Source organism: Pteropus medius, unplaced genomic scaffold, assembly GCF_902729225.1.
Source record: "Pteropus medius unplaced genomic scaffold, Ma_sr-lr_union100, whole genome shotgun sequence".
Lineage (NCBI taxonomy): Eukaryota > Metazoa > Chordata > Mammalia > Chiroptera > Pteropodidae > Pteropus > Pteropus medius.
The window spans coordinates 7,815,523-7,822,892 of NW_024352787.1; the positions used below are offsets into that span (position 1 = coordinate 7,815,523).

Here is a 7,370-nt window from a genome sequence, read left to right on the forward strand (position 1 = left end):
AAAAGTTATTTAAAATATTTTATGTATGTATAGTAAATATACCTATTATTAAATTTACGGCCTCATTTTCATTGATGATACATGGCTACACGAGTATATCGAAGCATATAGTTACATTTTCCAATTCAAATTTTATTGCGTAGTAACAAAAGAAATATTGTTGTATATTAGACTTACAGTTCATTTTACTTCTGACAGTAGTTTGAAAGAATTTTTTTATGGGAGAGCATAATGAAAACTTCCGTTATGAAATCTTTTGAGGTAATTATTATTTCAAACATTACCCATTATCTTATTTCATTACTCTGTGTTAAGGTTCTAGATTTAATTTGCTTTTAAACTTGAGAAAAAAATATTTAAAATAGTTCCAAAAAATCAATTTTATTACATTATACCAACAATAATTTGTTAAAAAGACTTCCATATCTAAAACTAATTTTTACTTTTACAAAATATTTTGATCTTCATCAAATCTTATCAAAGCACCAACTGCCTAAATAATATTTTAAATATGATGGAGGAAAAGAGTACTGTTAGATAAACACAGAATTTATTTTAATTTATTCAATTAATTAAACAAGAAGGCCATAAGACTGATGTGGCTCTGTTGCCATGGTGGCCTATGTAAGCAAACCAATAAATGCCTCAAAGTTATGAAATTAAAATGCTAAGGACAACCAATCACCAACAGCCAACAAGGCTTTACACTATTCTTATTCTAGAATAACATTCCCCTGATGATACTCTTGCAGTCTAATTTGCTTTTGGGTTTGCAGCGCCCAATGCTCGCTAGCCTAATGAGAAATACAGGGACCACACCAGAGAGAAGCACCTGGCTGCAGGCCAGGACACTGCTTTTGCCAACCAGCTCTGAAGAAGGCCAGGGAAGTTCACCTCTGAGACTGGGAATATGCTTAGAAACTGCCAGAATCAGCTGAATGGTAAAATATTTCAAATGTGTTGGAGAAAAACAAACCATCAAGATAATCAAGACATCATTAGGGTGCTTGATAGGCATTTCTTGAATAAGAATATTTTGAGCTGTGATTATTATGTATTTACTTTGCCCACAGGATATAAATGAATTCTGTAATTTGGTAACAAAGTAGAATATTGCCTTACTCACCAGCTGGTTTCCTGGGGGAAATTAATATTATTTCAAAGGGGAAATATTTTGTCAGATATATTTCTTTACCAGCAACCCAGCACAGTTTTCAACATTTAAACTCATACGTTGTTATTTTATTCTAACATCTTGAGGCTAGTGTTTAGGAAAAGGTGTTAATAAAATCCGGCTTTCCTTTGCATTCTTCTGAATAATAAACCTTTAGTTGGTACACCTTTTCCCATAAGCCCAGTATGCTATAGCAAATGTTTGGAGACCCATTAAAATTGAACATGCTAATTTAGTTCCCTTGACATACACTGTTTTTGATTTCCAGTGAATTAATGATGACCATAGTATATATTAGAAATAGTAAATAAACATTTTTAAAATACATTTTAAAAATGTTAATTTATTATCAAAAAAGAAAAGAGAGAGAGAAAGAGAAAAAAAAAAAGGAAACATCGCACAACTATATTTTGTCACAGAAGAGGTTGTATCAGTATCCCAGAGACAAGAAAGAATTGTGGAGGGTTACATTAAAAATCCAGGTCTACGGACATGCCACCCTGAACAAGTCCAATCTTGTCTGATCTCGAAAGCTAAGCAGGGTTGGGCCTGGTTAGTACTAAAATGGGAGACCACGTAGGAAGACCAGGTGCTGTAGGCGTAAAAAATAAATAAAAAATAAAAAATAAAGGACTGTAAGCTGACAAGGTCCTTGCAATCTGTGAGGTCAACTAGGGGTTGCCTCACCTGAAAAAAAAAAATCCACTTGAGAGGGTGCTACGAAAGTAGTTCTTACCTTGCAACTTTAAAAATAGTATTCGAAAGTTAAACAGAAAAAAAAATAGTCTTTAAAAATTCTTTGCAAAGTTGTGGAATTTCAAAGTTAAAAATGAGTGGATCCTAGAAATTTTTGTTTGTATACTAACTTCTCATGTTTCGTGTTCATATATCGATGAAAAAAATATCAGAGAAGATAAGGAGTGAGGACACAAAAATATATTTGGTAGAATAATAATCATATTCTCAATCTTCTGGTTTTCTACATACCAAAATTTATAATGAGAAAAAATTTAGATTTTCTTTCTTTCCTTTGTAGAGATTAACACATGAATTTTGTATAATAATTTCACATAAACTATGAAGAACATTAAAGTTTGCAGAACTCCCTCACGCATTCCCTCTTAAAAGTAAGTATTTAAGTAAGATTGAAACCAATGCACATTAATATGTATTGAGATACATTTGAAAAGCTTTGAACTTTACATTGATTATCTACTTTGGTTGGTTGGTAGTTCTCTTGAAGAATAATATAAACTTATAATTTTTTTTTCTCCACTGTTCTCAGCATTAGGTGTCTTTGAATTTCTCAGTGTATCATGAGACAGAAATTTAATCTTAAAAATAATTTTACTGGTATAATTTTTCAGATTAATATTAAGTACTTTAATCAAAATAATGATGTTGTTTATTTATATAGTACAGTGGACATCATGAAAACTACTAATCCTTACACCCTTACCACCACTTAATCCCTATTCCAGTGTAAAGAGATATAATCTTTTAATCATTTCTCATTTTAAGTTATCTTCATACATATTCTCCAATTTCTTGGTTTATGGAATGTAAATGTTACCTATTAACCCTCCACCATGGATGCTAAAGACTTAGAAAATTTAATTTATCCTTCACTTCTTATCTTTCCCTTCTCTCAATATTTTGAAAATGTGATGATTACTTAAATTACTTGTACGTTTATATAATATATTTACATATTTATTACTTGTATGTTTACATAATATATTTACATATTTATTTCATACTCTATCAATTATCATATATTCCCCTCTAGATCAGATGAGAATATCGTGCTCCTAATCTTTTCACTTTTTCTCTTTTCTCATTATACCTATCACTTCTGTCTTTAGCACTTTATTTTGATATGGTTAAAAGTAAGCAATTTATATTCTGTTCCGTCATCCAAAAGTAGAAAACTCATAAACTTTATTTGTATCATGATTTTATAAAGCATTAACTACAATCAGAGCCCTCTTTCTTAATGTTTCAATATCATGACCTCTGGATCACTCAAAGTATAATACAGTCAATGTTAAGACCATATTAACTGTTAGTTTTTTTATGTCAGTCTATCAGTTGTTTTAAATTATGCCTGTATTTGAATCATGTTTGTACACTTCACATTTGAATCATAAAATTTTTGTAGAGTGCTAAGCTTTTCCTAGAATTTTTTTGTTTCTCTCCCACTTTTTTTTTAATGATAAGATAATATAGCCTCAAGTCTATTCATTTTCCAAATCTATTGAAAACCTTTCCAATGTCCCATGTACAGCATATGTGACAAACAGATATTGGTGTACAGAGATAACCTCATCCCTCTGAGCAGTGTCCCCAGGTTATCTTACCAGGTTGTATAAATACAAATATTTCCTACATTTAATATAACATGAAGAATGTTAAGAAATACTTATTTCATGTCTATAGACCTATTTTTCTCCAGCAATAAGACTCCTGAAGCCCTTTTTTCTCTGCAGATCTTTCCACTCCTACGAAAGAGATACCTTCCTATAAATTTCTGTCTCTGCCTTCCTGCATCGGCATCTAATTTCTTGGATTTGAGATCTTTGTTTTTTTTTCTCACCCTTAATTTTCTCTTTGTTTTATAGGAGCTCATCTCCAAGTAATGTCTACTAACAGTTGTGAGATGAGTTAAATTTCTAAGTCAGTTAATTCAAAAAAATGTCCATATTCCGCCTTCACATTTGCTTATCATTTGCCTAAAGACAACATCCTACATTCAAAGTCATTTCCCCTAATAACTTTGAGCCCACTGTTCCATGGTTATCTGGCACCTAAAGTTATTCATGAAAAATCTCATACCAGAGTAATTATAACACAATTGTAGATATGAGGATTTGTCTCCAGAAGCTTGCATTTATTTTGTATATTGATGTTTTTAACCTTTACTTATTTCATTTAGCTCAATTAGCATTTCTAGAACTTTCTAAGTAACAGAAATTGTGCTTGTTCATGCAATTAATTATCCAATATTTAGTTCTGATTTCTACTTTTAATCTTATAAATGAGGAACTATAGTTCTTAGTGTAAATCACTGTTCAGACTTACTTTCATGTTTAGTATTTTCTTTGATCACGATTTCATCTTGCACCTCACACTTTTCCTTCAGTAATCATTTTTCTATCTTCTTGAAACATGTATTTTGAAGTTACTTTAGATAGGTTCTAATAATGCTAAAACCTGCAAAGTTCTTATTGAAACAATGTCTCAATTTATTCTTATTTTTATAATAATAGTTATTTTGCTTCCTATATTTGTGGATTTATACGTTTTCTAATTTCTGGAAAATTCTTATCTGTTACTTCTTGGTATATTATCTCTTCTTGATTTTCTCTTTAAAATGAGAGCTGCAGAATACCCCAGGAGAAGGCATTCTTGTGAGTGGACTAATATTAGAAAAAAAAAGAAGATGTAAAAGCAAAGAATAAAAGGCTAGTTACCAGGCAACGTAAAAGTTGGATAGACAGTGCAGTATTTGTTCCCAGTAGAGGAATTAGGAAAGAAGTTGGTTAAGATAGAATGATAGGAACACACACTCTGAGCAGATAATGACCTTCCAATATTTTGCAAGCAGTGGTGATGAAAGTTATTACTGTTCTTTGTTCTTAAACTGCTAAGAAAAAAACATTTTCACAATTTTAGTAATCATGCTCCATTTTTCTTGTCAGTTATATTACATTTATTTTTGAAATTCTTCTTAGTTTAAAATAAATATCATTTTTCTTGTTTGGTTAATTAGACTATCAAAGCACCAAGATCTGAGGAAAGGCAATACGTGAAAATGAAAGTTCACCTTGACTGACTATAATCTCATAACTTCTTGGTTTATTTAATTCTGTATAGATCCTTATGTCATGCTTCCTTTCCTTCTATACAAAATTCTGTGTTTTCTTCCTTCTTCTTGTTTCATTATATACATTTCTATATCTGTCTCCATATGGTGTCTTTCTCTCTTAATATATCTATTTCTTTTCTAAGGACACCTTTCCTTTTCCTCTCTACATCTTTCTTACCTCTCTATCTTATTTTGTCCTCTTTTGATCTCTTTCCCTTATCTTCCCTCAAATCATCTCCAACTTAAACCAAAAAAGGGAAGAACATTTAAGTTAAAGACTTAAATATCATTGAGTATTTAATTATCAAATTAAAAATATTAGTTGATTGTTTATATGTCTACTATAAAAATTTGTATATTTTAAAAGTGTTTATCAATCTCACCTGTGCCACAATCGTGCTCTGATGTCATAAAGAGGTTTTATGTCAGCAAAAACTTTCCATCACCAATATATTTTGAATATATTTCGCCTGTCTATTCATTTGTTCATATAGTTATTTTTTCTAAATGAGTTTACATTTTATCAGAGTATTTGAAACCTATGTATAACAACCCCAATACTGAGAAGAATACTGGAAGTTTCCTGACTTCTTATGAGCAAGTGAGTTACGTAATCAGACAGGAATATTATTTTGGTTGCACTGTGTTGAATGTACTGTATGGGGAAACATTAGGTCATAATCATATATGGCAGTAACCCAGATAGCAACCTGAACTGAACTGGTGGCTTATGAGCATGGAATTGGACTCTATACCAGTCTCTGGATACACTTTCAGCTTCCTTAGAACTATTTCTTTGTTTATGCTCTTTCTCAATGCCCCTGTCTCTCTATTGAAATTTTACCCAATTTCAAGGCCTATATTTAGTTATCTCACCTCTTTGACACTTTTTCTATTTTTCTCTCTCAGGAGTCTTAGCAGAAAATTGGATGATTCCTTGCCTTCTTAGATTTCTCACAGAAAGAAATTGGTAGAATAGGTTTAGAAACTGATTGAGGTTGGGGGTTGGTGGGAGTGGTTCTTATTGGAATGCTCTTTGCAGTGAATCTTAAATAAGTTAAAAGCCTATTTACTATTTTTTCTCCAATGTTTCTTTTTATTGGCTGCTTCTTTTACTGGACATAATTTAACTTTAGTTTTTGAAGTTGCATGCTTGTTAATGCCAGCTACAATATTCTAAGTTTCTGGTTCAGCAGTGTTCATTTTCGCATTTTCAAGATATCACAAAATGCTTAAAAGATAATATTTGATGCATTAGGTGACTGAGTCAATGCCTGACTTTTTCTCACTTAAACTTGAATGTACTTCATATCTCTCATTAAAATAAATTATTCATTTGATTTATATATATAATTTGTAAGATTACTCAGCTTATTCATGAAAAAATACTATCAAAGAAAATTATGCTAGTTTGGTTGTAGAAATAAGAACATTTTAATTTTTATTATTAAAAATCACCTATTATAAGTTTTGATCTGTTATCATAAGAAATATATGAGGCAAAATGTTCTAAGAATAAGAACATGAATAAAAGAATTGCCAAGTTAGTATCCTTATACAAATATTTATATGTCTATATTTATTAAAGATTGCTATGATGTCTTGTAGTGGGTGAATAGTGGCCCTAAAAAGATATCGATTTTATTCTTAAATTCAAAAAGAAATAGCAAGCAATTAACATTATTGTTAAAAATACATTTAGAAACCATTTTTAGTCTTTTCATGATCTATGCTCAAAATTCACAAACACTCAAAGTTCCCATATGGTGTAGATCCCACCGTTATTGCTCCTCTCACCCTTATGTGGCCTATATATTAGTTAATGATTAGTTTCAATTGCAAATGTGGATGCATTCTATGCCATTTCTTTAACTATTCTCTATTGTATTTTCTTTTCTTACGGCTGGATTTCATCCCATATTCATCTGAATGTCAAAATTTTTTTATTAAAGTTTAGGTCAAATGTTAACTTTTTCATGAAACCTTGCTTAGTCACCCAGCAGCAATGATGTTTCTTTACTTAGTGGTTAGCAACCACTAGGAATCTTAATCTAAAATAAAACTTATCATGTTGTCCTATAGTTTTGTTCTTTGTGCTTGTGTTTTACCTTCTCTAAGAGAAAGAAATTTCCTTCACAGATATATCATGTCTTGGGCATGGAATATCCATCCTGACATTAGCCCCATCACATCTCAATGCCTAGGAACTAAAGAACATACTGAGAGGATTTGACTGGTAGTGATCTTTAGGGAGGAAAGGAAAGTTCAGAAAGATTGAATGAAGACTCATGATCTAAATTCCAGGACCAGTTACAGAACTGATAGGTC

At 31.0% G+C, this 7,370-nt stretch overlaps 1 pseudogene; it reads left to right on the forward strand.

The window, feature by feature from the left end:
- The first annotated feature begins 1,656 nt into the window (after window positions 1-1,656).
- LOC120591957 (uncharacterized) lies at window positions 1,657-1,775 on the forward strand (annotated as a pseudogene).
- Window positions 1,776-7,370: the final 5,595 nt, after the last annotated feature.